General features: G+C 31.1%; 1 long non-coding RNA gene across 4 annotated transcripts in view; it reads left to right on the top strand.

Moving 5' to 3' along the window:
- Positions 1–9,033, top strand: part of LOC147006311 (uncharacterized) — a 58,384-nt gene extending 49,351 nt beyond the window's left edge. For all 4 annotated transcript variants that reach the window (XR_015054932.1, XR_015054930.1, XR_015054929.1 and 1 more), the window contains exon 3: positions 8,586–9,033. This is a non-coding gene — a long non-coding RNA (uncharacterized LOC147006311). The remainder of the gene's footprint in view (positions 1–8,585) is intronic.
- The last annotated feature ends 511 nt before the right edge of the window (positions 9,034–9,544 follow it).

Raw genomic sequence — 9,544 nt, forward strand, 5'->3', positions numbered from 1 at the left:
AACAAAGGATTGTGCTTCTCATCTTATTTAATATGAGATAAAATGTCTTTATATTGAGATTTATTAATTATTTTCATGTTCATCAACTGGTCTAAAATGGCTGATGCTTCATTAAAACAATTGTTATTTCCAGCCTTCTTACTGCCTAACAACAACAACAGTCTATTAACTAATTGCGATGGGTCATTTGGAAGAAAACTAACACCTGAACCAAGGATACTTAAAGCCTGAATAATGTGTTTCTCCTTCTCATTCTTCCTACTTTTACCAGAAAGAATAACCTTATAATTTAGAGTGTTCAGCAGATCAATATATACTCTATCATCATTATTTTCCATATCCAATGGTTTATCAATATACTTTGATTCATCCCTCACAGTTGAACCTTGTCTTCCATCTTTTGTGAGAAGAAACATTAATCTCGGAGTTAGTTTAACAGGGGGTTGAGCAGAACCCAAGAACCTTAATTCATCATTAAATATCAATACCTTTTCTTGAACAAGATGAAATATTGCTGGTTGTTCTGTTGAAATGAGTCCTGCTTTGTTTTTTGAATCCGCTGAATATTCATTGTTTTGAACAGCATTCACAATATAATCAGGGGGTTGATTAATCTCTTCCAGTTGTTGAAATAATTCTTCATCATGATATTCTAATTCTCCAATATGCTCTAATTCTTCCTCCGTCATTTGACTGAAATCTTTTAACATTTGAAGCTTTCTGGGAGTATATTCTACTGTGGGAACTGTGGAAAGATCTTTCATTTCTTCTTGGGAAGTTTTTAAAAGTGGTTTAAAAAATTTCTCTTGTTTTCTTTCAAATGCTTCTTCGCCCGTTAGTTTCTGTCTGCGTTTCTTCTTTATGTCTTCCTGTTGTTTTACAACTTTTGAAACCAACTCTTGATGTTCCTTAAATCTTCTTGCTCTTTCTTTTGCATCCATTTATTTATTGTAAAATATAATTTAATGTATTGTAAAGATCAACAGGGAAATTTTCCTTTTCTTCATCATTCAAGTAGATGTGTTCAAATAAATCCTTTTCTTTAAATATTTCATCAAATTCTTTATTAACATTAATGCGAGTTGTAATTTCTTCTTCACTAATACTTGCATCTCTGCTTTTCATACGTTTGCGTTGAGTTTCTTCATCAACATCAAAACCGAATGATAAAATCTTCACTCCACTCAGATGTTTAATAATTTGTCTCGTTCCTTCTGGATTAGTTTCTAATATCCCAACACCACTAGATTTTAGTTTCCTTAACTCACTCTTACAATGTGAATATTTTGTTGTAACAAGAGAAACCTCCTCAAACATTTGGCCTTCATTCCTCAATCGCATATGTTCCTCCACTGAAATATAGTGATAATCTTCACCTTTTACTTCTCCAGGTCTTATTGCTCTAGTTGTTGTTGATACAATGCGTATCACGGGGTGTTTTTTAAGTAAATTTACAATATTCTCATTTGTACTACACAAGAACCTTGATTTATGAAAGTTTTTTTCCAGAAGCAGATTTACCCACAAGATTTATAATAATAGTTGTCATTTATATATGTAATTGTTTATAAAACAAAAAATATATCCCTTAATATCTCATCTTGTTTCACAACAATATATTTATATTTTTCAGTCGTGTGCTTCATGTAATCCTCAAATTTCTTTTTACTACATAATGTAGAACAATTATCTCTCCAAAAATTATTGATATCTATTGAATTTAACTTGAATAAAATAAAAGTATTAGCATTGTTTCTGATGGAACGACGAGGAAGTTGAAAGTACGATTGACTAAGATAAATACAATTACAAGAAGAATGTCTCCCTCTTGTGTAGTAGCTGTCCATTACCGTTTGGTTTCTCTCATTAAAACAATCATTAAAGATAACGAGGTTCTTTTTGATTTATCCAAATCTTGGGGAGACGGTATATCATCCGTATTATCACTAAGAATACAAGTTATAGGATTTGATTTCTTTTTACATCTCTGTGTATCACAAAATAGTTGAATTATATCTTCAATGTTATAATCATTTAGGTTTTTTTGGCGTTTAAATAAACCGATTATATCTTCTTTTTGAAGACCAGCATTAAAACCTTGTGAGAGTAGTTGATACTCTGGTTGAAAACTCGACTTTGTGAAAATTATTAAATTATCATAATCTAAAAAGTTGGGAGTGAGGAGCATTTTTAAAAGTAAGCAGGTTTTTCCACATCCACTTGAACCAACTATGAGACATCTTAATGAATTTGGGAGATTTTTATGGTTGTTAAATTTTATCTTATTTTCCCAAATAGGTAAAAAATCATTCATTTATATATTTGAAAAACAGGTTATTTAATTTATTATTGGCTTTTTTAGAAACTCTATATTTTATCCTAAGTTCAGGTTTAATTTCAAGATAATCCATTATTTTATTTATACAATATCTTGTGTTGATATTTCCCTGAAAATTACATCCATGAATAATATACAACAACAATCCTTTGAACATTTCTCTTATACGTTCAGTTTCTTCCCTTGTAAGGAAAGGTGTGTTATCACCCTCAGACTTTACATTCATTTCTCTAATCAATCTTGTAAAGTAATTCATTTTTGGTGTAAATCTAAAAGAATTATTTTCCTTTTTATATTTTTTATTATCATTAATTAGAAGATAATCACAGAATATACATTGTTTATAGGCTTTTGACTCTGTTTAATCCCCGTCTTTCACACGCAGGACAATTCTCAAATTTGTCATATGGAGAATCAGGAAAGTCTAGCATATTTATAAAGTAAAACTTTACTTAAACTGAAATTCATCTATACTTTCAGTTGTATATTACCATCGATATCGATATACTTTTTTCATTATCAGATTCAACGACAACATTTTTTATATTAAAGGTAATTTTAAAATGATCGTTAATTACTATTGAACGAAATGTCATTTCACCTGATATATTAACATCCTTTATTTCATCAGGATTTACATCTTTAGGGTTGTTGAAAAAAATACAAATTTCTCCTTGCATATTACAGATGGTCTTATCTTTTCTTTCTAAAGCTTCATCCATAAGGTTTTTGTTTTTTGATACTTTTTCTTGTTTCATTGCTTTTTCTAGTTTTGAATATATTACTAGAAGGAGAGGAGAAACTTTTGTTAGAGACACTTTAATTGATGTTCTACCAGGTAGACTAAAAGCCCTTCCACTGAAGGAAATTGAAGAACTCATATTATTTACCATAATAGTTTTTATCCAATAGTTGTAAAATTTATCTTTGTTCAATTTTACATCCTTGACATATTTCTCAGTATCTTTAACAAATGAAGAGATTGATTGAAACTTGTCTTTTGTGTCTTGAAACATTGTATTTATTAAGTGAAAAAGTTGGAGGATAAAATGGTTTTAAGCACAGATTCACCTGTAAAATAAACGAAATTTTCATCAAGAAAATTTTAGTTTAAGCAAAGATTTATTATATAAATATGGTGAATACAACATACTGCGATGTTTGTAATCACGAATATAAACATTATAGAAAACACCTCCGAACCAACAAACACACATTTAATCTGTTTCATAAAATATCTCCTCTTGAGTTGGAAAGAAAACATTGTGATATCTGTTCAAAGGATGTTTTGAAGAGTAGTTATAATAAACATCTTCAATCACAAAAACACAAGAAAAATGAGTTTAAAGTAAAGGGAGACTATTATATTGAAAACACTGATGGGGCATTTAAAGGGCATATAAAAATAAGGATTTTTCAATTTGGAGAACCCGGTCCATCATCAATAGCTGAATCAATTGAAATAGTGAAACCCGATGTTGAAAAATTTATTAAAAAGACATTAAAAGAAATGAAAACTTTAAAGTTTTATATGGGAGTGAAAATGAATATGAAAAGACAAGATGAAGAACAAACTCCTTATATGAGAACAGATCTTCATTTTATAACATCATTTCAAGATTTTTTGAAAAGTGGGGTTCATGAAGAACTATCAAGACAAGAGGAGGATGTTGATAATACAGTGGTAGGAAGTGGATTCAATATTTTAAAAATCATCTTTTTAGATATACACATTCTAAAATCAAACCCTCTTAAAGCTTCTTCTTATATTGAATTACCAAAAGAAATAAAACTAAAGAAGGCAGTTGTTAATATTAAGAACAATGATAATAAATGTTTTCTCTGGTCTGTTCTTGCTCACTTACATCCACCAAAATGTAATTCAGAAAGAGTAAAACAATATATGAAATATGAGAATACCTTGGACATTAAAGATTTTAAATTCCCAATGCCACTAACAGATATTCCTAAATTTGAGAAAAAGAATAATCTTTCTATTAATGTATATGGATTAACGGATACAAACAAAGTTCAAATATTAAAAATTTCAAACAACTATAAAAATGAAGAAACACACATTGATCTTTTATATTTTAGTGTTGGAAAGAATTCACATTACACATACATCAATAATTTATCAAGATTAATCTCTTCTCAGGTATTCAGAACAGCAAACAAAATATATCCTTGTAAGCGATGTCTTAATTCATTTCATACAAAAGAACGATTAGAACAACATTCAAAATATTGTAGTAATCATAAATCAGCTGTAATTACAATGCCTAAACCTGGTGAAAAGATTTCTTTTGAAGATTATAATAAATCTATCATGCACCCATTTGTGATATACGCTGATTTTGAGTGTATCCTTAAAAAGATAAATACTGCTTCTCCTAATCCAAAAGAATCATATACAAATAAATATCAACAACATATTCCTTGTGGTTTCTGTTATTATATCAAATCATCTGTTGGAGAAAAGTATAACAAACTTGAACATTATCGTGGAAAAAAGCTTCACAAGAGTTTGTAAAACGATTAGAAAAGGATTGTATAAGACTCACTAAATTAATGAAAGAAACAAATGAACCGATGAAATTAACCAAAGAAGAAAAATTATAATTTAGAAAGAACAATATCTGTCATATTTGTGAGGGGGAAATTAAGGAGTCTAAAGTTAGGGATCATTGTCATCTTACTGGTAAATATGGAGGTCCCGCTCATTCCTGTTGTAATCTTAATTATAAATTACCTTCTTTTATTCCAGTCTTTCTTCACAACAGCGCCAACTATGATACACATCTATTTATAAATGAACTTTCAAAAACACCAGGGAATATTTCTGCCATAACAAACACAAGTCAAAAGTATATTTCATTTACAAAAATGATATTCACAAAACCTATAACTCGTATTAGGTTTCTAGATTCTTACAAGTTTATGGGAACACCACTGGCCTACCTCGCATCAAATCTAAGCTCCACGGACTCTTTCCCAAATCTTAATTCATTCTTTCCAAAAGAGGAAATTCTCACTAAAGAGGAAATTCAGATTAAAGAGAGAATTCAAAGGAAAGAGGAAATTCTAATTAATGAGGAAATTCTAACTGAAGATGAAATTCTAATTATAAAGAAAATTCGAACAATGAATGAAATTCTAACTAAAGAGGAAATTCTGATTAAAGATGAAATTCTGATTAAAGAAGGAATTCTTACGAGAGAGGAAATTCAAACAAGGAATGAAATTCAAAGTAAAGAGAAAATTCTTACAAGTAAGGGAATTTATCCTTATGATTATATGGATTCATTTATGAGATTTAAAGAAACACAACTTCCATCAAAAGAAAGTTTCTATAATAACCTTTATGAAGAAGAGATAAGTGATAAGGAATATAAACACGCACAAGAAATATGGAAAATATTTAAGATAAAGAACCTTGGAGAATATCACGATTTATATCTAAAAACAGATGTTTTATTGTTAGCTGATGTGTTTGAAGCTTTTAGATCACTCTGTCATAATAAAAATTGTTATGGATTAGATCCTGCCCACTATTTCACAGCTCCTGGTTCAGCTTGGAGTGCAATGTTGAAAATGACAAAACAAGATATAGATTTAATCAGTGATGTTGATATGCTTTTGATGATTGAGAAGTCCAAGAGAGGTGAAATATCACAAGTATGTTCAAAAAGATATGCTAAAGCAAATAATACATATCTTCCAAATTATGATAGTGAAAAAGATAGTAATTATTTGATGTATTTTGATGCTAATAATTTGTATGGATGGGCAATGTCTCAATCTCTGCCTTATGGTAAATTAGAGTGGGTGGAAGAAAAGGATTATGAAAAGGCTTTGATGAATATTGTTATTTCTTCTCAAGAGGAATTGAATGACGAAGAAGAAGGTTATTATTTTGAAGTTGATTTGAGGTACCCGAGTGATCTTCATAATATGCATAAAGATCTTCCTTTTGCATGTGAGAAAGAAACCCCAAAGAAAGAATGGTTAAGTGATTATCATAAAAGTTTTAATATTAAAGGTAAATCAACAGAAAAGTTATTAACAACATTCTATGATAAAGAGGGATATGTTTTGCATCAGAGAAGCTTAAAACAGTTTTTGAGAGAAGGATTGAGAGTAGCTAAAATTCATAGAGTTTTAAAATTTAAACAAAGTCCTTGGGTGAAAAAGTATATTCAATTCAATACAGATATGAGAGCAAATACAAAAGTAAAATTTGAAGGGGACTTTTATAAATTAATGAATAATGCTGTATTTGGAAAGACTATGGAAAATGTTAGAAACAGGCAAAACATTAGATTCGCAACATCTTGGAAAGAAGCTTCGAGATTGATAAATAAACCAAGTTTTGAGAGAGAAGAGGTTTTTTCAGAGAACTTTTCTGCAATTCATATGAAAAAGGAAAGTATTGTAATGGATAAACCAATTTATATTGGAACAGCAGTTCTTGATTTATCAAAGATATTGATGTATGATTATTTGTATAATGACTTAAAGAAAGAGTATGGTGAAAATGTTTCATTGTTGTATATGGACACTGATAGTTTTATACTAGATATAAAAACTGATGATGTTTATGAAGATATGAAGAAAAATATTGGAGTATATGATACAAGTAATTTCAGCAAGAAGAGTGAGTTATTTTCCAAAAAGAATGAAAAGGTTATTGGTAAGTTTAAGGATGAGTTGGGTGGAAAAGTAATGAGTGAGTTTATTGGATTGAGAGCAAAGGCATATGCTTATAAGTATGGTGATCAGATTGATAAGAGGTTAAAGGGAATAAAGAAATATGTAATAAAGAAATCAATAACTTTTAGAAATTATCATAATTGTTTGATGAATAAGAAAGAAGAATATAGGAAAATGAATACAATAAGAAGTTATAATCATAACATATATAGTGAAGAAGTAAATAAAAAGACATTAGCAGCCTTTGATGATAAGAGATTTATTTTAGATAATGGAATAGATTGTGTTCCATATGGATATTGTATGATAGAGTGAACAGAATAGATTGTGTTTTAACGATGGGAAGATGGGTTAGGGTTTTTAAGGGCTACCGCCGCGTTTTTTCGCAATATATAAATGGTTAAACCAAGTATTAATCAAACTAAAGAGTGGAGAAAATCTCAGTCTTGGTATATAAATGGAAAACATAATGAATGTGAAAAATATCAAATAAGTCTTATTGAAAAAATAACTAAAACAAAGGTAAATAAAACAAATAAGCGAATCAATTTAAAAACTAGTAAGTTAGAGGATGTAAAGAAAAAATGAATATCCTTGAATGGACTGAAAACTTTGATGGTTATCAATTGAACAATGAAAAAACAATTTACTATAATCTCAAAATGATATGTGGCTCAGGAGGTGGCCAAACAAGAGCATTAAGAGAAGTTTATCATTTCGTAATGGCACAAAAGGGGTATCTTAAAAAATATAAAGATTCAAATGTTTTGTTTGTCAATATTTTAGATGGGGATTATTGTGCAAAGAAAATTAAACTGTTGAAGGAATTTGAGAATGAACAAATCTTTATAGGTTCAATGAGTGAGCTGATCAACCTCCAGGTTAAAAGGGGAGACAAATAAATATACCTTGGGATAGCCTGGTTATATATATACAAAGCCTGGTGTTGGCTTAGCGGTTAGGGTGGCGGCTTGGGATCCCAGTGTCCCGAGTTCGAATCCCGCTCAGCTGCTGAATTAACACCAGGGGGTTGACTCAGCCTGTCATCCATCCGAGGTCGGCAAAATGAGTACCAGTGTACTGGGCCAGTGTATACCCCGGTTAGAATAGGTGTACCATATCCCTGTGTTGTAAGAGGCGTCCAGGAAGGGCATCCGGCCATAAAACATTGCCTCACAAAAAGCCAAACCCCTGCACAGCAGGGAAAGACGGATAAAAAGGGGGTTTATTTTTAGGGAAAAGAAAGGGAATCGCTGAAAATCCCCCATTCATTTACATGGGGAAAAGTGAGCTAGAACCAGTATATTCACCCTACTGACGTCATTTGGTGACGTTATGAGGCAAACACATTTTTCATGGTTACTCTGTAGATCGATTCTCATCGGAATCTCTCGTAGGCAGATATTCCTCAAGGAGTCGCTCCTGGTGGATAGCAGCTCTGTTCTTAAAGAAGTCACACGTGGTCACCTTTTGGCAAGATACGGGTCACCCTGCAGGTGACATTGGTTTTATTTTTATTAATGTTTCTATGCAGGGACTGCCTGGAAAAGAGGGCATGCCAGGTCACCCCGGGCAGAGAGGTGAAATTGTAAGTATGGTTTGAGAGTATCATGATGGTCATGAAATCTATACACAGAGATGTGGATACCTTTTAGATATGTGCCCTCTTTATTGACATACCAGCTCCTTAAAAATCAACACAATTGTTAACTTTGTGTCAGCTGAGGCAAGTCACGAAAGGTGTGGCAAGAAGTCAATGAATGACCAATCCCTGAGGACGGTGGTTCTGAAATAATTTAGTCCAGGTGATGACATCAGGTATTTACAGATTAAAATTCACATTCGATTAGAAATACAATTTTATAATTCAAAATTTTATTTAACATGTGAAATTTTTCATGCCATTTAATTACTGTACAAAGCTGTGTGTGTGTGTTTATGTGTGTTTGTGTGTGTGTGTGTGTGTGTGTGTGTGTGTGTGTGTGTGTTTATATATGTGTGTGTGTGTGTGTGTGTGTGTGTGACAGGTCACAATTTCAAACCGATCTTAACAAAACATCACCACATGGTAGAGTTTGTCATAAACAAGAACCCGATTGTTTTAAGGTCAAAAGGTCAACGGAGGCCAAAGGTCAACAACTTCGGTGAGATTTCTAATATCCTCAATTTTCATCAGATTGACTTGAAATTTGAAGAAGATTTATATTTCAGGTCACGCAATTCAACAAGCCAATTATTTTTGAGGTCAACAAAGATGAAAAGGTCAACATAGGCCGGATTTCTAAAATTGTCAATTTTCATCCGATTGACTTGAAATTTGAAGAGGAGTTCTATATTTGGTCATTGAATTCAACCATCAATGACTTTTTTTCGGTCAAACTTGTTTTATGGATTTTGCAAGTATCGTGCTCTGCACAACGTCCTCTTCTTGTTTCGTTATTAGTTTTATTTAAAGTGTTACTCCGAATGAATAATTTCAATCACACATCACTT

This window comes from Eptatretus burgeri, unplaced genomic scaffold (genome assembly GCF_056783735.1).
Source record: "Eptatretus burgeri isolate ZD-2024b unplaced genomic scaffold, Ebu_testis_v1 Ebu_testis_scaffold_3192, whole genome shotgun sequence".
NCBI classification, from domain to species: Eukaryota; Metazoa; Chordata; class Myxini; order Myxiniformes; family Myxinidae; genus Eptatretus; species Eptatretus burgeri.